Source organism: Natator depressus, chromosome 2 (genome assembly GCF_965152275.1).
Source record: "Natator depressus isolate rNatDep1 chromosome 2, rNatDep2.hap1, whole genome shotgun sequence".
In the NCBI taxonomy this organism is placed as follows: Eukaryota; Metazoa; Chordata; order Testudines; family Cheloniidae; genus Natator; species Natator depressus.
In genome coordinates, this window is record NC_134235.1 from 116,894,434 (window position 1) to 116,920,963 (window position 26,530).

The 26,530-nt window shown below is 39.4% G+C and overlaps 1 protein-coding gene across 1 annotated transcript in view; it reads right to left on the reverse strand.

Annotated features, from left to right (window-relative positions):
- The window catches only part of EXOC2 (exocyst complex component 2), a 187,969-nt gene that overhangs the window by 16,163 nt on the left and 145,276 nt on the right, over positions 1-26,530 (reverse strand). The window lies entirely within an intron of this gene.

A 26,530-nucleotide genomic window follows, 5' to 3' on the forward strand; every position in this document is an offset into this window, starting at 1 on the left:
GATGTTATGCTTATATAGAAGAAGTTTCTTTGGAGAAAAAATTTCAAGCAAGCAGTTTATTGTCTAACAAAACTTTTACAGTAGCATATAAAATATTTGTTCAGTAAATCTAGAGAAACAGAACGAATCTGGCTCTTTGTGTACATTGCTTTGCAAGCAATGGCAACACAGGGACTATTTTTTTTAAGGGTAGTTAATTTGCGACATAAAGGCAAGCAGAATCATTGAAAGCACAAAAGCAGTAGAGAGAGAGAGAAGGGGTAGATGTACATGATTGGCCAGATTCTGATTTTGTTACACTAGCGTAAATCCAGAGTACACTGACCCCACACCGACTTCTTTGTACATACTCCAAATGTAACTGAGATCAGAATTTTGGAGAATATTAAGGCTCTACAGATTGAGAGTTACAATGGATATTAATATTGCTATTATAAAAGTTACATCAAAGATACACTTGTAATAAGTTCATCTCATTTACTCCATCTTTCTTAGATACGCCTCAGTCATTATAGCACAGTTCTACTTTGAAAAGTGACTCTAAAAATGACATTGAGGGAATCAAAGTGCATTGTTTCTCAACTGTCACTTCAAGTGTACTCAGTTTATAAAATATATTTGTGTGTTTATTTTATTTGCAAATCCAGTTTGAGATTTAAAAATCAGGCTGCACTCTTTCCTTCCCATCAAACCTAGTTCAAACACACCCAGAGTCCCCCTGGCACTCACCTCTGTAATCCTTATCACTCACAGCTTATTATGACATCTGTATTTTGTGTATGTATACAAATCTATACATTTTCTCCATTATTCACAGACGGACTGAGCTGGGAAGGCTGGGAGGAGGCAGATACAGGAAGGTTGGGAGATTAAGAGAAGAAGAGGTTCAAGAACAGAAACTGCATGCCACATGAAATGGCAGCAAGTAGAGGTGATTGAAAACCTATGTTGGAAGCAGCATGAAGCTGCTGAGGGAAGAAGCCCCTCGATTAGGGAAGGAGTTGGTACTGGGGGAAGGACCTATAAGTAGCCCTGTTTGGGGGCAGGAGTGGCCGCCAGGAAGATAACAACCTCACTTAGGACAAGAGCAGGTCTCCTACATCCCCATACTCTTTAAATCTCACTGCGGGGGAGCATGATGATGGGAGAGAGAAGTTTCACAGTGCTGGGCAGATCCATACTCTTGGCTAGGCCCTAACGTCACTGGTTCTCCAGGGCAGAGAACGATGCTGAGCTGAGCTCACAGACACAGACTCCCAACATTGTGTGAGGAGGAGAGAGGAGCAGAGCGAGCACATGGAGAACTCTAACTCTCTCCACCTCATTGCAAGGACACTTCCCAACTGCAGAGTCTTCTGAGAGTCCAAACTGGTCTTCTCATCCACTATGACTAGATATCCGTGATTTCTGCAGCGGCCAGTGTAGCTGACCTCAGGGCTGCCCAAGCAACTGATGGTGTGGCTGGCCCTGGGGACTGAGTAGTGGTCCTGGGGGTGGCCAGAGCAGCTGCTGCTTGGCAGCCCCTGGCAGCTGGTGGTGCTGGCTCCAGGGCACCCCTCTGCCCCCCCCCCCCCAAGCAGTGGCTCCCTGCTCCCCCCAAGCAACGGCCTCCTGGGGCTCACCCCAGAGCAGCAGCTCCCCAGTTAAGATTTAGTCAGGTGTATTTTTATGGTTAGTAACCTGTCCATGACTTTTACTAAAAATACTCCTGACTAAACTGTACCCTTAATTATGACCTTTGGTCACATCTGTATAACTCCACTCTCTTCAAATTATGCTTTGAATCACACGTGTGCAATACCATCGCTCTTAATGCATTTGCACCGGCATAAAGTAACCGATAACCTCTATAATCAAAACTTAGGAGACAATTATGTTAATTGGGCACTGGACAGAACAATCACTCTTTGTTGGTTCTGAAAGGTTAACAGGAATAAAAAGATATAACAATCTATTTATGTCACTAAAGTCATACAGACGGAGCAGATCTGTTCAGGAAGAAGATTCCATTTTTACATAGTCACTATTTAGGATAGAAATACACTTCAATCTAATGATGTGCCTAGAAACAAAGGGCTTCTCATAAGCTCTATAAGGTAGAAGTGCCATCAGGCTTTTATTCATACCTCCACACATTCTCTTCCCTGAAAAGTTTTTCATTTAAACTAAACAAATAGCAAAAAAAACAAAACAAAAACTGTAGTGCATTAAAGTTTCCAAATTTCCAGAATTTTATCAAGCCCTCTCCTCTTTTGCTCTTTGTTACAAGGTGGAGAGGTGAAAACACTGCAATACAAAAAGTTTTTATGATTTGTGAAACTGACTGAAATAATATTTTCCTTGTAATTAGCAAACCAAAGTGGGGATATTACACATCACTACCTGTACCCTGTCAAAAGTTCACAGGCTGATGTGAGATTGTGCCATATTCCCTTTGCCTCTTTCCCTCTTCATCTTCCTTTCCCTTCTCATCCCCAACTTTCCTTTCTTAGGGCTCAAATCTGCTGTAGGCTGCATCCAGCAGAGGACAACACAATCACATACCACCAAATACAGTCTGATGAAGTGAGCTGTAGCTCACGAAAGCTTATGCTCAAATAAATTGGTTAGTCTCAAAGGTGCCACAAGTACTCCTTTTCTTTTTGTGAATACAGACTAACACGGCTGCTACTCTGAAATCTGATGAGTTAGCATACTACATCAGTTCTGCCTTAGGAAAACTAGCAAATAAAGAGGCAGACACATTTTTGCAATAGACATTGTTACTGATAATAATACCTACCAGTGATATGGAAAAACATGAAGAACGAATACCAGCCACATCAAAGATTGGGATTTAGGTCCCATCACACCATACAGACTTGGGTAAAAAATGTATTTCTTTTTCACAAAGTATTTCTCAATTAAATTATACCTTACATTATTCAGAGTAACAGGCTGCATTAAGCAAAGACAAAGTTAAGAAGAAAATATACAAGTTAGGTAGGCACAGTTGAGTTACGTGATCTCAGTACAAACTAGGGAAATGACATGGTGCTTGACAAATATTCTTAGCAACTGGTCCCCCTAAACCAGTACTGAAAATTTTCAAAACTCTTATGGAAAGATGACAAACAGTTTTGCACCTCTTATACTAGTAAAGACCATTTTCAATAGCTGTTCAAGGAGACTTGTTGTGACAATCATTGTCATCAATGAGTCAATTTCCAACTGTACACAGAGCATGAGCAGTTACTAATGTAAAAGGGGCACTCCTTTTCTTCTATTTCAGGAAGGATTTTTATTTTTCCATGTGGCTACACAAAACCAAATAAATCAGGACCTGCAGGCATAATGAACAGCTACAGTATATTTTGAACAAAAAATAATAATAATCAGATTACTAGTTTTTATATCCCTGCAGCTTTTAATGAGCACCTTCATGGAAGCAAAGCATTAGCTTTTTTGTAGTATAATTAAAAATATGAGCAACATCATCCAACTGTAAATTTGTTAGGAAATTCTGTTCAGAAAGTAAAATTTCTATGTATATTGTATTTTTGTATTTCTCCATAACTGCACTGTGGCCCACACAATTATAGTTTTGGGATACCATGCTGCCAGTTCTATTATATAGCACTAAAGCAAATGCACTGTATAACCATAGGTTGTAATTAGTAGGCCAATCAAGTGAAATGTAACAACGTTCTTAAATTTAAAACAGTTCTTATTTAGAGTACTGAGACAATTTCCCATGGGAAGCAAGACTAAGGGGAAAAACAATAGAAGACAATTGGCAGTTTTTCAAAGAGACATTATTAAGGCACAAGAGCAAACTATCCCACTGCGAAGGAAAAATAGGAAGTATGGCAGGAGACCACCTGGCTTAACCAGGAAACCTTCAATGATCTAAAAATCAAAAAAGGAGTCCTTTAAAAAGTGGAAACTAGGTCAAATGACAAAGGATAAATATAAACAACACAAGAATGTAGAATTAGAAAGGCCAAGGCACAAAACAAGATCAAACTAGTTAAAGACATAAAGGGTAACAAGAAAACATTCTACAAATACATTAGAAGCAAGAGAAAGACCAAGGACAGGGTAGGCCCATTACTCAATCAGGGGGTAAAAATAATACCAGAAAATGTGGAAATGGCAGAGGTGCTTAATGACTTCTTTGTTTCAGTTTTCACCAAGAAGGTTGGTGGCGATTGGATGACTAACATAGTGAATACCAATGAAAATGAGTTAGGATCAGAAGAGGCTAAAACAGGGAAGGAACAAGTTAAAAATTACTTAGACAAATTAGATGTCTTCAAGTCGCCAGGGCCTGATGAAATGCATTCTAGAATACTCAACGAGCTGACTGAGGAGATATCTGAGCCATTAGCGATTATCTTTGAAAAGTCATGGAAGATGGGAGAGATTCCAGAAGACTGGAAAAGGACAAATATAGTGCCAATCTATAAAAAGGGAAATAAGGACAACGCAGGGAATTACAAACCAGTCAGCTTAACTTCTGTACCCAGAAAGAGAAGGGAGCAACTAATTAAGCAATCAATTTGCAAACATCTAGAAGATAATAAGGTGATAAGTAACAGTCAGCATAGATTTGTCAAGAACAAACCTGATAACAACCTGATAACAAACCTGATAACAACCTGATAACAAGCCTTGTGGATAGTGGGGGAAGCTGTAGACGTGGTATATCTTGACTTTGGTAAAGCTTTTGAAACTGTCTCACATGACCTTCTCATAAACAATCTAGGGAAATGCAACCCAGATGGATCTACTATAAGGTGAGTGCAAAACTGGTTGGAATACCATTCCCAGAGAGTAATTATCAGTGGTCACAGTCATGCTGGAAGGATGTAATGAGTGGGGTCCCACAGGGATCAGTTCTGGGTCCGGTTCTGTTCAATATCTTCATCAATTATTTAGATAATGGCAGTAGAGTGTACGTATAAAGTTTGCAGATGATACCAAACTGGGAGGGGTTGCAAGTGCTTTGGAGGATAGGATTAAAATTCAAAATGATCTGGACAAACTGGAGAAATGGTCTGAAGTAAAAAGGATGAAATTCAATACGGACAAATGCGAAGTACTCCACTTAGGAAGGCACAATCAATTGCACACATACAAAATGGGAAATGACTGCCTAGGAAGGAATACTGCGGAAAGGGATCTGGGGGTCATGGTGGACCACAAGCTAAATGATGAGCCAACGGTGTAACACTGTTGCAAAAAAAGAGAACATCATTCTGGGATGTATTAGCAGGAGTGTTGTAAGCAAGACACGAGAAGTAATTCTTCCACTCTACTCTGTGCTGATTAGGCCTCAACTGAAGTATTGTGTCCAGCTCTGGGCACCACATTTCAGGAAGGATGTGGACAAATTGGAAAAAGTCCAGAGAAGAGTGACAAAAATGATTAAAGGTCTGGAAAACATGACCTATGAGGGAAGATTGAAAAAATTGGTTTTGTTTAGTCTGGAAAAGAGAAGACTGAGAGGGGACATTATAACAGTTTTCAAGTACATAAAAGGTTGTTACAAGGAGGAGGGAGAAAAATTAACCTCTGAGGATAGGACAAGAAGCAATGGGCTGAAATTGCAGGAAGGGAGGTTTAGGTTGGACATTAGGAAAAACTTCCTAACTGTCAGGGTGGTTAAGCAATGGAATAAATTGCCTAGGGTCGGAGGTTGTGGAATCTCCATCATTGGAGATTTTTAAGAGCAGGTTAGACAAACACCTGTCAGGAATGGTCTAGATACTTAGTCCAGCCATGAGGCAGGGGACTGGACTAGATGATCTCTCAAGGTCCCTTCCAGTCCTATGATTCTATGATAACACAGTACTTTTTCTGAATGAAATGTGTTCGAGAATAACCAAAAAAACCCTTGAAATTCTCATGGAGAATTATCAGCCCCTATTGTACAAACACTGTACATTCCACTCCCAGGGTCTTTAAACTGCAAAATCTGTCTAGCCAGAATCCTAGCTGCCACGAGCAATTATTGGTAAAATTACTTGATCAGGAATGTGTGTTTTATATTATGTTCTAAAGACATGCAGAGAAAAGCTGGTTGGGAAGATTTAAACACCCAGATGTGTAAGACAGTTTCAACCATACTTTAGCTGATAGAAACTTAAAAAAACCACAACACATCTTCCCATTTTGGGCCAACCACAGCAGTTTTGTACTGATGAAACATTTGGAAAGACAATCTATTATCTGTTAAATACAATTTTCCATTTTATGTCTTAAATAGTTTAGTTTGTGGCAAACAAAACCCCCCAGAAAGTTCACTTTTTAGAAAGTTTAACAAAGAATGTAAAGCTTTTGCAATGACTTGTACAAACTCTGAGAAAAACAGAAGGGAAAGATTTGTGGTTCTGAGAAGTAACAGAAACTAAGCTTGCAGTCACTCAATGGAGTAGTAGTTCAGGAGAGGGTCAGATAAAGTATTATCCTATCAAATGTACTGCACTTGGGTATACCGGTTTAGCTGTAGTAGAACTATATCACTGAATTCTCCACAAACAACCATAAAACACACACAATACTGCATATCAAATCAATTGGATTCTGAGAGTTGGGTTTTCCAAAAGTATTCAGCTAATGTAAGTCCCCCACAAAAAACTGCTGAAAGGTAGAATTTGTGTGGAATGTATATGTATATACAAGTTGCATATAGTTTTAAAGTGATCAGATAAACATGAAAATGTTGTAACTTTTCTACATCTGTGTGCGCAATTTTAACACGTTTTAAAAAGAAAGCAACAAAAATCTGCATGCACAGCGTGTGCTCACCTGAGCACACAGAGTATATTTGAACTCATCAGGACATCTTCTCTATCTGCATGCAACAAGCTAGTTCTTCAAGTGCTCAAACATATTCAAGTGTAAACTGATACAGAAAGAGGATGTGAACATCAAACATTTTAACCTCTTCCACAGCCTAGAAAACTCAAAGCTCAAAGAACGTTGAATTCAGCTAGGACAGCAGGAACATACAGGACATTTTTTAACTCAGCCTAGATTTAACATATTTTAAATGTTTTAAGATTTGAGTTGCTTTAGAAATGATGTATAATACTGGCACAATTAGGAATTTTAACTCTCATTTTATTTGTCTCTTGCCAAGTGAGCCAGTCAGATCGTATGCTGTGGGTCAAGTGGTGTGAGTAAAGAAGGGATTAAGGTGAACAAGCTTTATGAAAAAGTAGGTGACATCATTAAATAGTTTTGTTCACAGGTAGTAAACCATACTAGTGATGAGGGTTGATGCAATGTCAAAACTTTAAGAAGGAAGACAGAGAAGAAAGATAAGCAGTAGAGAAGGACCTTAGGAAAAAAAATTACCTACCTTTCCGTAATTTATTGAATGCACACGTACATTCTACTGTAGATGTGTGTGCACCTTGTGCACAGTTGCTGGAAATTTTTTCCCTCAGTAATACTTGTCGGGGTAGCGTGAGCACCCTCTGGTGCCTTGCACCACTGCACGAGTGGTATAAAGGAACTCGCTGGCCCCCCGCAAACCCCTCAGTTCCTTTTGAAAAGACTCCAATAGAGAGGGGAAGGAGAGAGGGTCGTGGAATGGACATGTGCAGCACATCTTGAAGAACAGTTACAGAAAGATAGATACGCGCTTTTTCTTCTTTGGTGTTTGCACATGTCTACTCCACTACAGGTGATTCACAAGCAGTTTGAACTGGAGGTGGGCGTGGAGTCTACTTGAACAGGGACTGAAGGACCACCTGTCCAAATCTGGCATTGTGTCTAGATTGATGAGAGATGACATAGTGAGAGGCAAACATACGGACTGACAATCTGACTACTGCCCTACAAACATCTGGTATGGTTACATGAGCCAGAAAGGCTACAGAAATTTGCCTGCAACCTGGTTGAGCGAGCCACCATTTTACTGGCGGTGCAATATCAGCTAATTGGTAGCATAAACACAGCTTGAAATCCAGGAAGAGATCCTCTGTATGAAACTGCATCGAAGAGCTGAGAAAAAGACCTGAAAGACTTAGTCCAGTACAGGTAAAAAGCCAAAGCTCTTCTAATATATAGAGTATGGAGCATTTCTTCCCCTTTACTCAAATGAGGCTTTGGAAAAAAAAGTCAATAAACAAACTGCTTGATTAATGTGAAAATCAGAGTACTGCTGAGGGAAAAATCTCCAAGAACTGTGCATGAGGTGTGCACACACCTACAGTGGAATGGACATGTGCAATCACTTGAAGAAGAATCTCATGTTGTTAGGCAAATTCACTGTTAGAAAGAAACAAGATGGGTGAGGCGATATTTTTTTATTGGATCAACTTCCGTTGGTGAGAGATGAGCTTTCGAGCTCTAGAATTCTTAGAAGAGCTCTGTGGATTTGGAAAGCACATCTCTTGCACCAACAGAAGTTAGTCCAATAAAAGATACAGCCTGACCCACCTAGTTTCCTCTTACATTCTGGAACCAACACAGCTATAACACTGCATATATATAAGAAAGAAACATAGGCAGGAGTACTAATTGCTGCTGTTTTTCAATGCCTGCAGGTAGGACGTTTTGAGAAAGAACAACTCATGGGAGATCCTACAGCTGTCAACTACAAGACAGTTCTAATTGTGTCTAAATCCCCACGGTTAAGGGGAATGAATCACTGACATAGAAATTAAAAGCTCTTCATATGGTTATGTTGTCAGTCCTTTTTTAGACAATTTTCAAGACTGAACTATTTGACTTGCTGATGAGAAATCCAAGCCACGGTGAACTGAAGCAGAAACTGAACCTGAGTTTAGAAATGGCTACCAAGTTTTGGAATAAAAAGCACTCGGCTCCAAGGACCCAGTCTTTAGTGTAGGGGAACGGTGATCCATACTGTAGGTCTATACAACAACATTGGCCAGTATTCAGCATTCTTTGTGGAAAGGCCTGGTGGCCTGGAGGGGTACTAGCATATGTGTTTTGGTGGAAGTAGGAGCCTAAAGATCTGGTAGTATGAAATCTTATTCTAAAGCTCAATTATTATTTGCATAATTCACTGTTCTGGGCTTTCTATGTTCTGAGCACTGAGTTCTGCCAACTATAGTTACTCAGTCTCCCTCTCAGAACTTCTTTGCCTTATTGTTTAATAATCCCCCCCCCCCAATTATTATAACAAACACAGTATGACAACCCATTTGAGATGAGTGTGATTCATGCGTAGTTGCACTGCTCTGATACTTGACTGTCCTTGGTGGGTTCATATGCTGTCCGGACACAAAATGCAGGACTACCAGAACGTATGAAAGGAGGACTGAATGCATGTCATCATCAGTTCTGTCTTAAGAAAGTCACCTGTTCCTTGTGCTGATCTGATGTAGGTATGACAACTCTTTCCAAAAATTCCAAATAACTTTTAATTAACTCATATTAGTGCCACGAAAAATTCTCAAACTTAATTTCAGATGTACAGTTCTGTAACTTTATAACAAGCCACAGATGGCTTTTTGTCACTCAAGATTTTGTATCCCTGCTCTAAGCATTTGCAATGTGTTATATGGAACCATTAAGTAGCCATTGGAAAAAACTGCACATATCTATTACAGTCATTAAGCACTGCTGTGTAGTTGACATTTAAATAGAAACCAATGAACAGTATCCACAAGCCATGTAACAGTTAAGATCAGAGCGTTTAAAGGAGTTGAATTTCCTTTAGACGCTGTCTGCTTTGCAGTTCAAATGGTGATAGTAATGAATGCTTAAAAATGGTTGTGGCTGGTACCATTTGCCTGATCATTGTGGACAGGGCATTTTGTTTTCCTTGTTATAAAACTGTACTATAGGCTAGTCAGTAGCATGACAAACTACTATTTATTGTTTGTATTACAGTCATGCCTTGAGGCCCCAACTGAGATTGGTGCCCATTGTTCTAGGCAGTGTGCATACTGAGAGACAGTCCCTGCCCCAGAGAGCTTATTCATATAGTCTAAGGCCAGGTGGAAACATTTATGGTAAGTCTGACCTCCTGCATAATACAGGCCATAGAATTTCACTCAGTATTCCTATATCAAGCCCATAAATTCTGGCTCAGCTAGAGCATCTCTTTTAGAAAATTTATAATCTACCAAGTTAAGACACACAAAAGGTGGGAGGGGAAACAGACACACAGAAAATTAAAATGACTTGTCTTAGGTCACAGCAGGTCAGCAGACAGTCAACAGTGTTTGAATACAGAGATTGCTCGTACAATTTTAATCACAATGTGGGCATGTTAGGGTATCTAATTTTCAGCCATCTTCACACAACTGCTTCATAAAGAATGATCAAGCATTACAGAACAACGCCACAAAGCACTGAATAGGCTCATATTGATACTTTGACATCTTCCAAAATTATAAAAGCACAACTTGCTCTGAATCTCTTTGCATCTGAATCTCTTTGAAACTAGACTGCATGGATATCAACAAAACCGTTTTTTATTTAAACATTTTTCATTCATTTTATGATAAAGGGAAATTCAAAATCAACTGAATTCTACAACATTAACATTTAGACCTTTGTCCTTTATACCAAAGTACTAATAGTCAGTTATGTGTTTATATAATTCAATACACTTTAACACTTCTGCCTATTCATAAAAGGTAAAAAAAAGAAAAAAAAAGATTTACTCATAAGCAAATGACAGGCAATGTTGTGAAAAACACAATACATGGTAGAGACACACTCTTATACAAAATATTTCACTTCACAGAGGGGCCTCACATATACAAATTCTGAAACATGTATGAATCTGCTCTGATTCAAAGCGATGGCAATGTTTAAATTAAAGCCAGCCCTGTCATGATCAAAGGCAAAAAATTCAGGTGGCACTATAAAGGAAAAAGTGTAAAGAGTAGGAAAAGAAAGAAGGGCAGGGAAGGAGGAGTGGGCTGATGGCTATGGCACTGACAGGGAAAGCAAAGTTTTTCATTAAATATTTGTAAAAAATTGGCTGTTTATATTATCCAAAAGAAAAAAAAAAGAAAAAGCCCAAGACTATATTGCCACGTTGGAGTTTCTGGCATCAAAATTCTTTGAAGTTCACTCTCGTGGTTGATGTTATTACCAAAAATCCCTCAATGTTATTAAAGTCTTGTAGTCTACAGTCACTTCTCATACATGATGTGTAATTTGTGGCATTGCTATCACATCCATACATGACAAGGACTAACAATCGTTTAATACTGAAAATCAGTGTAGCTGGAGACATTGACTGGGGATGGCAGAACTTCATGAGAATAAAGCCAGAGTGGAAGAGTAACTATTTGTCTATTGCAATAAAGTAACAAAAATTAACATGACTATAAATGCATCTAGTTCTTTTGGAGGTCCTTTTTAACACCACAAAATTATGACGTTTCCTTTTGTGGTTTATTAAGATTACATTATAATTATTCAATATATTTTCTCTCTGTGTTTGCATATGATTCCAAATACCTTCCCAAAACTTCCTAGTTTCAGAGAAAATTAAAGTTGTACTGTTAGACACCCAAAAATCAGAAAATGCCACAATTAAGGTTGCTTATAAACTAACTTTTACTCTGCTCCCTAATGCTAGTCTATTATGTTACTCTAACTGTATGATCACATATTTCTAAAATGCCATATAAAACCTTTCCTATAATTTAAGAGCCTGGATGGCATCCTGTAATATTTTTTCCATTCATGTACACTTCTCATACACTAATTTCATTGCCAACGTTCTACAATATCTGTTTTGACAGACTGTGTATATGGTAAGACCTCTTCTCTCTGAGGTAATTATTTTAATAATCTTTTCAACACTTTATGGTATCCATTTTCCTTTCAATCAGCAGCACAGCCAACCTTTGGCTCACTCCATGGGATGAAGTGGCTACTACCGACATAATTTTGGGGCATATTATACATGCCACCATGTTTCCATTTCATTTCATGCTCAGTAAGTATGGTTTAGTGTACTTTTCATGTAAATGACCTTTATGGACTCAGTATACAGAACTACTAGATATTATATGTGCTGCAAAGGTCGTACATAAAAAGCGTATGAGCTTATAATAAATTATTTAAGAAATAATTTTTGATCGTATAATTAAGTAAAATTTTTTTATTCTTACCGCTTTCATAGCACTATCAAAGGTTTGAAAACTATCTTCATTGAGGGATTAGACCAATTAGACAAAGGCAGATGTGAAAGATGAGGGTGGGATTCCTTATCAGTGAAGTCAGGGGCAAAGCCCTTGCAAGAAGATCAGACACCCTGCCGACACCAGCTGCTGGGAAGATGAGGGTGCTAAGATTTGTACCAGGGTGCTGTTTAGATCTCCATCACTTGCATCAGCATCTGTCTAATGTGTCTGATCTGTATATATCCATTTTTATGTAAACTAAAGTATTAATTGAAAGGGATTTAATGCATTGTTACTAGTACAATTTAGAAATTTACATTAATTTTTCAAAGAAATAGCATATATTGGCTTCAAATATTTAAGTATGATATCTTAGGAGAGCAAACGTAAAGATAGTTACCATTTCCTATTACATTACTGACTGTGAGATTATTTTTCTTCTGATGCCCTCTTTTAGAAAAATAGCAGTTCAAGTTCCAAGAAACTTGTTTATAATTTCTCAAGGAGGGATCTGGTAGATTTTTAAAAATGTTAATCTATATTTCATTTTAAAATAACTTTTTCTTCTAAAAACCCATAACCTTTCAAGGTATTCTACAAATGTGAGAATAGGATGAGCCCTAAATGTTTGCAGTCATAAGCCTTTCCTGAACTACAGTACCTGCACGTTAGTATGTCATCATATTTGACTGAAGTGCCCCCACCCACACAGTGATATCATCTAACCCGCTAGCCTAGCAGCTTGATTTAAAAAAAAGTTAGAGTTCTGACTTGGAAATTCCCCATGGACACAACAAAGCAGCTCACCTCTGCTCCCCACAATAACATGCAGGTTTCTCCCTCCAAAGTGGGCTGATGGGAAATCTGCTTCAACCAATATGTCACCAGCAGTGGCCTATTTTCTTACCCCTGGTAGATAGGCCTGCTTCATTCTAATTACTTAAAATCCATTTTGTCATCATGCTTTTTGACTTCCTCTCATTAGTTTCTTGGGACATAAACTCTTCTAGAACCATGCATTTGAAGCAAGAGGGATGTGAGAAGCTTAAAATGGCATAATTACATGTGGTAGTGACTCTAAAAGTAACACAGGACTCTTAATCAAGGCACCTACTTTACTCTAACTAAAACTCCTCAAGCTATTTGTTAAGATTTTTTTTTGGTTGCTTTGGCCCCTTTTAGATTCATTAATTATTTGCAAACTGACCCTTTTTTTAAAAAAAATATGCTAATTACAAGCACTCACCAAATACTTTAGATGAATAATTTTCAGTTAATTGTTTGCTTTGACTATTCACTATGTTGCATTCTATGATTGGTCACGCTAGTAAGGGAACAGAAATAATAATATATGACTGAGAGATTGAACATTTTTAAACAGGACAATAGTGCCTGGTTAATGATGAACAAACATAGTTCTATTAAAAATTATTAGGAAAAAAATGCATTTTCTTTATTCAGTGACATACAAAAATATACTTATACTACAAGCATAAAGGGTTTATGCCCCTAAATCACCTAGGTGCTTTTGAAAATTCCACCATATAGTTTTAGGTGGAAAAATCTAAATTTAATCTGAGGTCCCAGGACCATTATACCACACAAAGACAGCAACAAGCAACGGATTATGTTGTTCTTGTATTACCAATGAAACTACTGCAAGTCTCGAGGACCACAGAGGTATCACGTTCAGTGTCTTCAGCAGACTCAGTACTCCATGGATTTATGGTGTATAAGATTTCTTCTACAAATAATATTGTTAGTCTACTCGTTTGGCCACATGCAATTGTGACAGCAATTCATTTCAATATAGTTATGATAGAACTATCCACAAATAAGCATAGTTTCATCTAAAAGGAAAGGCAACGTTGGAAGAAATTCAGTGGTCACAACTAATCTGGGTTTGAAAATACAACTACTTTACACATAAATGTACTATTTGCAGGCTTATAGGAATTCATAAGAGACACCTGAATCAACCAAAATGCCGTTAGTGCTGCAATTTGATTAGAGCAGAGAGAAAACATTTACAGACAATGACTCCAGAGCATCATTTGAACTTTCTTTTACAAGAATGTAAAACTTTTCTATGAGCCATTTCCTGCTACTGCTGAAAAATATTCCTCCTTTAAACAGAGATGGATTTCAAGGTACTGTACCCAATGTTGTTTTGATAGTAGTTTCAGAAGAAAATGTGAATGTGTGGGTAAGCTCTGGAAACTCTTTGGAGAGACTACCTACTTATCTAACCACACTTCCTGTTTTTAACCCATTTGTCCTAAATCAGTCCCTAGTCTACTGACAAAAAATAGATATAACAATGTGCTATAAATAGCTCATTAGTTCTCTTTGTAAAACTGAAAATGGTCTGATAAATCTATCAATTTTTTGTTCACAGCAGGTCCACATTACGTAGCACACTGATTAATGCTATGGAAGGTACATAAACTGCTGGTGGTGCACTGGTTTTTGTCATAATTTGGAAAAACAGAAGATGATAACTCAAAGATCAGAGATTCAGAATGCATTTGGGATAGAGGCCAAGAGAATCGAAGGCTAAGCGTGGGTGATCTCTGCATACATTCTGAGGATCTGTACTTTGTTTCCTTTAAATTCTTCTCAACATAATTGACAGTAAGCATGAAGAAATGCTGTCTCCTCACAAATGAAAGTGAAAAAGCCATCAGAAATAACGATGATATAAAAGGACCTACATACTTACTAGCTGAAAGGTAAAGAAAGTGCAACTACCAGCAGACAGATTTGAAGGCTATCTTGCTTGGGAAAGGCTTTTTTAAGACAATCAAAATGCAGAGAGTTATTAGGGAAAGGGGAATAGATTCCAACCTTTCTGTTGGCCGGGGTGTAGGGAAAACACAGCCAAGGATTTCCAGAACTGAAGTCGAGTGTGCTATATCCCTGAACTAGTTCTTCCCCACTCCCTTTTTTAAAGCTATGACACATTGTATTGATGTGATATGCATACACCTTGTGGACATCAGGTGGACATTTACCAGCTCATTATCACAACAATAGTTTTAAAAAAACATAAAAATGAAAACTCTTATTAAGTATGTGCTTCGTTGTGCTCTATTTTAGTTCAATAATTGAACAGACGATTATTTCAGGGTGCACAAACTAGAGTCTGCATACTTCTGTGCTTGAAATGGCTAGCAGCACCAGTGAACTGTAAGTGGTGACATTGTTGCAGCTAATGTTCTAATCTGAACATGTGCTTAAGTCTAGAGCAGAGGTTTCAAATTGTGGAGAGAGCCAGGCAGCTGTGTGAAAGCGCTGGCTCTGTTCCCTGGTGCCCAAACTAAGAAGCTGTAAAACATGGACCTGGAACTATTCAGGATCTGCTGCTGAGGCTGCTTCATAAAAGGCTTTGCCTCCTACTCCTCAAATCTGACTCATGGGTGCCACTAGAGAGAGATGCAGGGGTCAGAGACAGACCAGCTGCCACTACCAGATCCTGACTAGTCACCAGGAGAACCACCACTATCACTACCTGACTGAGACCTGCTCCCGCCACTGAAGGGGTAGGAGAAGCAGCACTAGATGGAGGGAGGTAGGAGCAACACCATGAGGGTGCTACAATTTGAAGTGAAAAGCAGCACTGGGAGACTCTGTATGGGAGTTGTGGGCAGGGAATGAGGTCACTGGAGTAGGAATCTGAAAAGCACTGCCGGTGAGAGGAGGCCAAGGCACTTGAATGGGCAGTAGTTATGAGAGAATTTAGTTTTGTTTAAGGAGGTTTATTTCCATCTGTTTGGGCAGGAGGGAAATTGCATCTCTCTCTCTCTCACACACACAAACCAAGAATAAACCAAATTTCAGTCTATTAACATGGCAACAAGGAATGAACTTGGGGAAAATATGCATTTATGTGCAACAATATATTCTTCAAATAATTTCACAATTTCAAGTCTATAGTTACATATATAAATCCTCATCCTAACATGTAAATTAGATATCTGAGCACCAATTCCCTATCAAAAGCACCACTTACCCTATTAATAATCCATCTCTCTTGAACACACTGCTTAAGGCACAAGAAATAGGGGCTTCCAATTTTCTTTTCTCTTGTGCTATCAGTCTGTTGTTCTAGCTGCTTTTTAAAAGCACTGTGATACTCAAAAATCTTGTCATAGATTTCAGAAGGTATAAGGAAAAGTGCTATAATTTCAGACTCTCTCTCAGTACGAAGTGTCGCAATCCCTTTGTACTATTGCATTTGGTGTGTCCTATGTTGGCTTTTACTGAAAATGAAAATAGGAAACGCAGTAGTAGTAGACTCCTGGCTTCAGAGAGTTTAGGAGTCAAATATGGTTTCTACAGCTACTGTGTTTCTGTTGTTCCATTACTTAGGGCAGTGTTTCCCAAATTTTTCAGAGCTGATCCCCTGTTCAGGAAAATGAAGCTAACTGCAACCCTCACTTCAGCTGTCCCATGCATTGTCAAAGGACTACACTTTTTAATTTGACATCTTCCATACCTCTCTCCCATCCCAACGCCACTTTGGAAAATGAAGACCTAAGGCCCAGTCATGAGTCTACTTATATTAGTGGCGAAACTCCAACTGAATTAATGGTGCAGGATCAGATTCCCCCACCCCCTACGCCCAAATCTGCCCCGATGAAAAAAATTTCTACAAAATACAAACAGATTCAGTGCAATGTAAACCCCTGTCCCTTTTTCAAAAGCACTTCATCGACAAAAGAGAGCAGCTGTGGACACACATAACTAGAAGATACTGGAGGCACAACATAAAAAAATCCCCCAAAATAAATTCTTTATTTAAAAACTACATTAAAAACCATCACCTCTCCTTACCAAAAAACAAAAATACTCAAAAATCCAGAAATCTATACCAATGTTTCCTTTCATTAACACAAACCAACCATAGACTACAAGAATATTCATTTCTTTCTTTCAAATCCATCAGTTTTTGAAAGTATCCTGAAGGTGTCTTTTCATGATTTATAAAACCTAATATTATTAAAACCCTTCAATACACAAAACAGCTCAAAAGTGATATGTATTCTACTTACAATTCCCAAAGTCATTGTTAAAGTAATAACAACCTGTCATAGCCTTTGTAAGATGAAATGACAGCGATTTCAAAAATGAAAAATGAGTTTAGAGATATACCATGTTTATGAATTTACTTGGGTTGTCACTCAAACATTATGAATATTACTATAAGACATTATCAAAAAATTGAAGCCAATTGATGCAAAAAAGACCTACATCATAGAGAAAATGTATGGAACAATATGGAACTAACACTGGGTGTCTAATTCTCTCCTACATACGAGGCCACCTCAACATCTGACCTTCAAACTATTCAAGACATTTGGCTAAACTTGCTTTTGGCTAAACTTACTGTCATGACTTAAGATACACAGCCCAGGTGGCGAAGAAATAGGGGTGATCTCAAAAAAGGAAATGGAGTAGAGCCATCTGGATTTCTTGAAGGGTTTATTTTAGTTTATTTATTAAATATGCAACATTAAAGTTGTCTCTTCTTGAGAAGCAAGGTTTTCCAGCAATCGAAAGGTGTGTATCTATAACTTGTTCTGTCTTTTACTGGGTAGTCTAAGTAATATCCCATTTGAACAATCCAACACATTTTCTGAAGGCTGTGCTGATGGCATTTCATTATTACAGTAGCACTTAAAGGTCCAGCACAAAAGTCAAGGTTCCTTCATTTTAGGTGCTGCATATGCATGTAGTATAAAAAGTCCAATTCTTGCCCCAAGAATTTACAATCTTGGGCCCCAAACCTACAATGGCTTATGCATGTGTTTAACTTTAATGACATGAGCAGTCCCACTGAGCTGAAGCAAATAAACAAAGGAAAGGGAAACAACAGTAAACATTTTTTCCACAGACTGGATCTGTGCACAATTTCTAGATTTATTTTTTTTGTTTGTTAATGGAGACAAGTGACCAGATCAGTGTCAGTCATCTCAGTTCACCAGCTGTCTAGCCATTATCAGTTAGCAGTGTTCTGTAGGTATTAAGGAAGAACGGCATCTTAGGGAGAATCTGAAGGAAGATAAAGATCCTGGTTTTGAATTTGGGTCCCCTGGCAATTGCAGCAGAAGGCCATACTGTGACGTTCTGTACCTCGTGGGAGCACCCTACACCACCATGTTCATCCTTATAATATGATTGTGTGGTATCTAATGCAAAGTTTGTCAAGCTGGGTGTCTTTGGAAGGCTCATGATATACTGAGCATTGTTGTTATGGTGATGTTATAGTAACTGTTGTTACAGCAATGCTATAGGTTGTAATTTCAAGTATATAGTTATGAGGCTGAAAATGTGTCTTCATGGCTTAAAATAAGCCCAGGCAAAACCGCTCTATGAGCAGAGGGGCAGTTCACATCTCATCAAGGCATGTATGGGACAAACACAGCCCAGCCTCACAGGAACAAAGGGCTCTGGCCTAGGCAGCAACAAAAGGATCTGTTTGACTCTCGAGTGAGTCACCCCCCTTCCTTTGGTCAGTTTGGGACTGCGATGAGGTAATGCTCACCTTACTCTGAAGGGGGGGAGCAGCACGAAGCCAACAGGGAAGAAGGAACATGATAAAAGGGAGAGACGTTTGCCATGCTCTTCCGCGCTCTTCCAGCTCCATCTACAGACACCACCACCAAAAGACTGAAGTGCTGATCAAAGGGGAGAGCCTGGGTGAAGGGCAATCAGATAGCCTGTGGTGAGAAGCACCTAAGTTTGCTTTTATTTCATATGACCAAATCTGACTTGTTATGCTTTGACTTATACTCATTTAAAATCTCTCTTTTATAGTTAATAAATTTGTTTGTTTATTCTACCTGAAGCAGTGCGTTTGGTTTGAAGCGTGTCAGAGACTCCCTTTGGGATAACAAGCCTGGTGCATATCAATTTCTTTGTTAAATGGACAGACTCATATGGGCTTGCAGTGTCCAGCGGGCATAACTGGACACTGGAAGACAGAGGTTCCTAGGGTTGTGTCTGAGACCGGAGATGTTGGCTGTTGTCGTTTGGTTGCACAATCCAAGGAGCAGCTTACATGCCAGAGGCTGTGCATGAACAGCCCAGGAGTGGGGGTTCTCACAGCAGAGCAGGGTAAGGCTGGCTCCCAGAGTCGAGGATTGGAGTGACCTAGCAGATCACTGGTCCAGATAACACCAGAGTGGAATGTCACACATACTCCCTCTTTTTCTTTGTTTACCAGATTGGAGCATTTAACATTTTAACTTTCTCTGGTAAAACGTAACTTCTTTGTATACAAACATGGTCCCTACTTCAATGACAAGAAGGATAACAATTATTCTGACTTTCACCCACTGTTGACAGCCATTTTTATTCCAGATTTCTCCGCATGATATTTTCAAAATGTAGAATCTATGTTACAATCAAATGTGTGGTACCAGAGAGAAGGCGTACCAGTAATAATTATTCTCAAGTGTGCAGGCTTTATATTTTGTGACAAACAGCTTCATAAAAACAGCTCTCAATTTTGTCCATGTGCCTAAGAAAAGACAACAATGACTTTATGCCATACAGCAATAGGAAGACTGTGGCAGTTTTGTAGACTTGTATTATATCACTGGAGTAAACAGATGATCCTTTACACCCTCTTCACCACCGCCTCAAAAAAAAAAAAAAAAAAAAGACAAAAAGAGTTGCTAGGTGTGCAGTATTCATTGAAGTTACACATTTATTTTGCATAATTAGACAGAGGTTAAGAATTTCCCCCCCACTTTCTAGTTTCAGAGAACCTCCACTGCAGCCCTTTATATTTTGAGTGGTATGGTTTTGAAAGTGACCGGGCTTTCTTAGCACATACTGTACAAGGAAGCCTTAAAATTATTAAAGCCAAAATTTAACATTTGGAAACGATCTGAGCTTAGGAGAGATCTAAAGTAACTGGAAAGCTTAAGATTTTTCACAGTTCAAAGTAAAGAGTTTTAATAATGTTGAATTACTCTGATTCTCTGAACAAGTCCAGCATTCTAATCCCATCCAAACACTAATAAAATTTTTAAGTGTTTCATTAAATTTAAATTGCACAGTGTAAAGAAATTTTAAATTAATATAACACTTATTACAATAGGCCTGCTGTATTGTTTAGGGTCTATCAGATTTTCCGATTTAAACCCTTAAAGAGTTTACAACTTGGCTGTAAAAAGAACACATTCCAGATTGAACTTTACATAAAAGTTCCCAGCCAAAGTTTTTAGCCAAAAATTTCAACCCAAAAAATACGGATCAGAAAATGTTAAAGTACTAAGACAGGCACGAGTGATTATCCATATGCCCCCCACCCAGTAACAAACTTTCATATTTTTACACTGATATTTAATTAGTGTCTTTGAGTATTTAAAACAGAAGCCACCTTTAACATGAAGTTGCTACTGTACATGGTCAGAATATTTGTGCTTGAATGAGGGTGTATTCCCACTGATAGCTCAGGTTTTGCTTTCTGCTTGATCCTGTGTTTGTCACATCACAGTTGTTGCCAGGGTAGTGAATTGTCTAGTGGTTTGAGTAGGGGTATCAAGTTTGCTAGGTTTTAATAAGGCTCTACATTGATCTGCTGTGTGGTCTTGGGTAAACCCCAGCCTCCCTGTCCCTCATTTTCTGCCTCTACAAAATGGAATAACTGCCTTAGAGGGGTAGTATAACGCTTAATGTTTGTAAAGCACTTACAGATCCTTGGATGAAAGATGCTATGTTATTATTAGTGGAGGACATAAGTAAGAGTACAGAATATGTCCACTTTTTATTAACTGGAGATTAAAGGCCTAAATGATGAAACTCCAGTCTCCAGGTATTCAGCTATTACAGGTTTCAGAGTAGCAGCCGTGTTAGTCTGTATTCGCAAAAAGAAAAGGAGTACTTGTGGCACCTTAGAGACTAACAAATTTATTTGAGCATAAGCTTTCGTGAGCTACGAAAGCTTATGCTCAAATAAATTTGTTAGTCTCTAAGGTGCCACAAGTACGCCTTTTCTTTCAGCTGTTACAGTGATGAGGGCAGTATAAGAATCTAAACAGATAAACAGGAGACTATTCTGTATACTATTCTATTAGCACTTTGGATAGAAAGATCAGGTTATTTTGATGTAGCCCACCCCGCTCAGAAGAACAGCAGGATTTTAGCTTAGGATCTTCAGGGCTAAAGGCATGAGCATCTACCTTTTGAGCTAAAGGACTGTGGCCCAGATTCTCAAAGATATTTAGGCTCCTAACTTCCATTGCTTTCCATGAAAATTAAGAGCCTGAATACCTTTGAAGACTGGGGCAAATGTCTGTAGCCAGAAGCACTAGCAGACACAAACCTTCAATGTATACCAACTACTACAGGGGAACAAAGACCCACGTTCTTTTAAGAGTGGCTTACAATGACACATGGCATTTTTACAAAATGGGTTATGCTTCATAAATGGCCCATGGCCTCACAGACGTCCAGTGTAAATACCCAGTTTCAATACCCAATAAACTATGTTTCAATTAAAATTCCATAAAGTTCTTTAGTAGGCACAGTTGACCCCAATCCCACAAATGGACCCATGAAAGTGTACCTTTGTGCCTTGATTTCAATAGGACTTTACAAATGCAGCCTAGGACCTGAATAATATATGCCATTAGCTGATTCAATATGAAAGAATGCAATGGCCAATACACCGTAGGTACGGTAACAGAAATGACAGTACATTGTGATAAAATAACTTTAATCTGTCAATAATTTACATTTGATAGAATATAAATAAATTTAAGAGGGGACTATAAGAAAATAAGACCCGTCTCTATAAAGGCAGACAGTGAGCAGGATTCAGACTGGTACAGAGCCAGAAAGACATGATTATCAGGTTAGAGCACAGAACAGACAACAGCCCTTGGAATGGGGGAACGTGAGCAGAGACTGTTAACATGTGGATACACAAGGAAAGGAATTTTTTAAAGCTGAATAAAGGGAGCAGAAGAAACAGTAATCTTAAATTGTTTATCCTAAACAGCAACCACAATCTTGAAAGGATTTGGGAAATATACCAGGGACATTATATGAGAAACAATCAGATCATCCTCAGAGCACACGTGTAAATATCTGAGTGAGAGGGGAACATGAGGAACAGGGTGAAAGAGATCAAACCTACCTGAAGGTATATCAAGTGGTGCTTTCAGGCAATCACTCACTCACAATTCTTAGTCTAAAAGAATGTGGACTTAGTGGCCTTGTCTATTACAGGGATGTGATCCTCCCACATGATGCATGAGAAATGTCTAACAATTACATACAAGAACAGAGTATAAAAGCGGCTCAAGGTGACAACCACACACATTGTCATAATGGTAACCTGGAGTCAGGTATTTTATTTTATTTTGTTTTAAGAGGCTCCAGCACATAATCCGCACAGAACCCAGGATTTATATGAAGGCTAATAAACATTACATTTAAGAACATACAATGCTAAACTCTGCTTTATTTAATCAAAATCTTTTTACAAACAAATAAATTATAACCAAATGGGTCTCAACAGTCATAGCATCATCATCATTGCATTGGTTCCAACTATTAAATGATTAAAAAGCACTGCAAGTGGAAAATATAGCTCCAAAGAACACGGTTAAATATTCATCTAATTTCTAGACCCTAAAAAAATCAGAATCCATGAAGGAGGTTTCTGCCTTCCACCAGCAATAAATGCATGGGTTCTTTAGGTTGTTTGAAAACGTACCCATCAAAGTCTACTTGGATATTATGTAGTTGTGGTGCAGTAATACACTGAAGCCTAGGCTTAGCACAACAAAGCTCTTTTTTCTGCTCTGGAAAGCAGGTGCATCACTTTGGTGAAAATCTAGTTTATCAGACAACACGCACTTCCACAAGCATTTGTTTTTGAAGAAAGCATTTGACTAAATAACACAAATTAGATTTCTGAGCAACAAAAGTCTTCTAGCTGAAACATGGAAAATTGACTCTCTAGTTGTAAATAGTTGCCATAACACTAAAGAAACCCCCCGCCCTCCAAAAGCAAAACCCTTTTTTTTGGATTTCAGTTACCCAAACATGAATAACCCTGGCTTTGTAATAAGCTCACCTTATTAGAAACAGCTTTGTACTGTTTGATTAGATGCAGATCTACCATACTGCCAACTATTATTTATGTAGCCCTGTAAGTGTGCATGGTGCTTTACAGGAAAACAAAAAGACATAAGAAGATTGCAATCTAAGGCCCTGATCCTGCAAACAATTATGCATGTGTTTAACTTTACAGATGTGATTGATCCTATTGATTTTAAGGGGGGTCACTCATGGCAGTAAAGCATAAAAGTCTGCAGGATCAGGGCCTAAATTATATTTAAACAAAGAACTAATAAAAACATGTGCATACGACATCTTGTGATCAGCTGTGGCAGACAAATACAGGGGAAGTAGTATGGGGAGAAAAAACAGTAAGTGCTGGGGTCTACATTGTGCCAGATAGTTACACCACTCAGGGGAGAAGCTACAGAGAACTAGAACCATCCTTTAGGATGATGAAGCATGTTACCCACTCTGCATCCTGCCAGTTCCATCATGATCTCAGTTCCCTGAGGGTTATTTGTTCCCCCAGGGATGCCATGAAGGGGAACATCTAGAAGCGTGCTCTCAGTAGAACATAAATACTATTGTTTCTGTCCTAGTGCAGAGGTGGAACTGGGGTGGGAGAGGGTTGGAAAGGGTGGAGGGTCCTTGCCCCCTCTTCTCCATGTACCAGGACAGGTGCAAGTCCCGAGCAGGCTCTGGGATGGCAGCATTGTTTTCAGGAATGTACGGATCATATAATTTATTTTGAATGTGTTTGTGAGTTGAATTTTATAATTTTTTTTATATCATTTACATTTCCCGCTGTGACAGAGGGCTGGAGTTCTGATAATTTCATGGCAATGGAAAACTGACAACAGAGATTTTAAGAGGCAGGAGGGTGATTCAACTACTATAAATAAGAAAAAGAGACATGCAAATCTCAAGTCAATCATCTTGACTGTGAGGAGAGTCCAAGATGGCCTGTGACATTTTAGACTTGGAGTCAAGAAGTAGGGGAACATCCCAAAAGTGATTAGGGGACAATAGTTCTTGCATGGGGGACAAAATAAGACTTCTGTATTCCCTCCAGATGGTACTCCCGATAAAACACTCTTTGTGCAAATGTTAAGGTAACCTCACCCTGATATGACAATGAACTCTACACCAACCACTTGATAAGTAGGCTGGAAGAGGTAGAAGATCTCTGGACACAGAAAGAATGGCTGGGCCAAGCTGAGAAGGGACGGTCATAAGAGGGACTTGCTTTTTAGAGGTGCGAGATTTTCCCTTTCTTTCTGTAACTAATATAAAGGAAACCTGTCTCATTAGGCTTTGTGAAGTTTTCAGGGGAGAAATAGTTTATTTTGTTTTGCTACCATTTCCTCTCTATTTTTAACTAATCTTGTTTTTAAAATGTGATTATATGACTCACAGACTAGGTTACTTCATGCAGACCGACTCCAAAGAAAGCTAAGTTCTTCAGCTTCTAAGGAGAGATGCTGAAATGTGAAGAGTTCCCAGAGCCTGACCTGCTACACAGTGTTTGCCAAAAGACATGCACAGAAGCATCCTCTCCAATAAAATATTTTGCCTGGGGGCTATGGCAGGCGAATACAGGGGAAAAGCTGAAGGGCCACAGAGGAGAAGTAAGCTAGCAGGGGTATGGGTGACACTCTCTAGAGCAGTGGTTCCCAAACTTGTTCCGCCGCTTGTGCAGGGAAAGCCCCTGGCGGGCCGGGCCGGTTTGTTTACCTGCCGCGTCCACAGGTTCGGCCGATCGCGGCTCCCAGTGGCCGCGGTTCGCTGCTCCAAGGCCAATGGGAGCTGCTGGAAGCAGCGGCCAGTAATTCCCTCGGCTCGCGTCGCTTCCAGCAGCTCCCATTGGCCTGGAGCAGAAGCGTCACACGTGAGTGTGACGTTGCCTGCCTCATTTTTCCTCCGCAAGGTGGAGCTCCTCAGCTCTCCCCATACACGTCACTACTGGAGACGTGGCTTAAGCCTCCAGTTAAGTGATAAACCACCATAATCCCTTGCAGCGTAGCAAAAGTCCAACTAATAACTCCCAAATAAACAAACATTTTCCTTCAGGGCTTCTCTTCAGCCTGGCCACTGGGGCCTTCTTCCCAGCCCCTTTTTCCTGGGCTACCTTTGGGAGTCTCTTCCCCTGTTCTGGTATAGAGCTCTTGACCCACAGGCTGGTTCCCCTGGATTACTGTTCTCAGCCCCTTTCTGGGCTCTGTCTCTTACGTCCTTCCATGATCTGGTATACAGTTCTGGGTTCCCTTGGAGTACCTAGCCTCTTGCAGACCCTGGCTCAGGGCCTTCCTCAGGACGCTTCCCATGGTTTGAGATCACTCTCAGTCTTTTTATAAGGTGTCCATTAATCTATCACCTGACCCTCGTTCGTCTGTCCCCCTCAGGCTGGGAAGAGGTTAATTAATTACAGCACAAATGTAGCTGGCCCTATTTCCCTCTGCATAAAGCATGGTTTCCAAAAAAATTAAATACAATGACATGCACTTAAAGGACACGCAAGCTACATACTATCTCATGTTTCAGCATGTGCTATCATCTTATTGGAATCTAACATCTTTGTGAGAGTAACCATAAACTCATATAGATTCCAAAGAAAAGGAATTACGTTAGATGATCACAATATGTGATGTAGCATTTTAGTGTGGTTGTTTAATAGAATCATAGCTTAGGGTTGTAAGAGACATCAGGAAGTCATCTAGTCCAACCTCCTGCTCAAAGCAGGACCAAGCCCAAATAAATCATCCCAACCAGAGCTTTGTCAGGCGGGCCTTAAAAACCTCTAAGGATGGAGATTCCACCACCTCCCTAGGTAACCCATTCCATTGCTTCATCTCCCTCCTAGTGAAATAGTTTTTTCTAATATCCAACCTAGATCTCCCCCACTGCAACTTGAGATCATTGCTTCTTGTTCGGTCATCTGCCACCACTGAGAACAGCCTAGCTCCATCCTCTTTGGAAACCCCCTTCAGGAGTTGAAGGCTGCTATCAAATCCCCCCTCACTCTTCTCTTCTGCAGACTAAATAAGGCCAGTTCTCTCAGCCTCTCCTCATAAGGCATGTGCCCCAACCCCCTAAACATTTTCTTTGCCCTCTGCTGGACTCTCTCCAATTTGTCCACATCCTTTCTGTAGTAGGGGGGGCCCAAAACTGGATGCAATACTCCAGATGTGGCCTCACCAGTGCCAAACAGAGGGGAATAATCTCTTCCCTCAATCTGCTCGCAATGCTCCTACTAATGCAGCCCAATATGCCATTAGTCTTCTTGGCAACAAGGGCACACTGTTGATTCATATCCAGCTTCTCATCCACTGTAA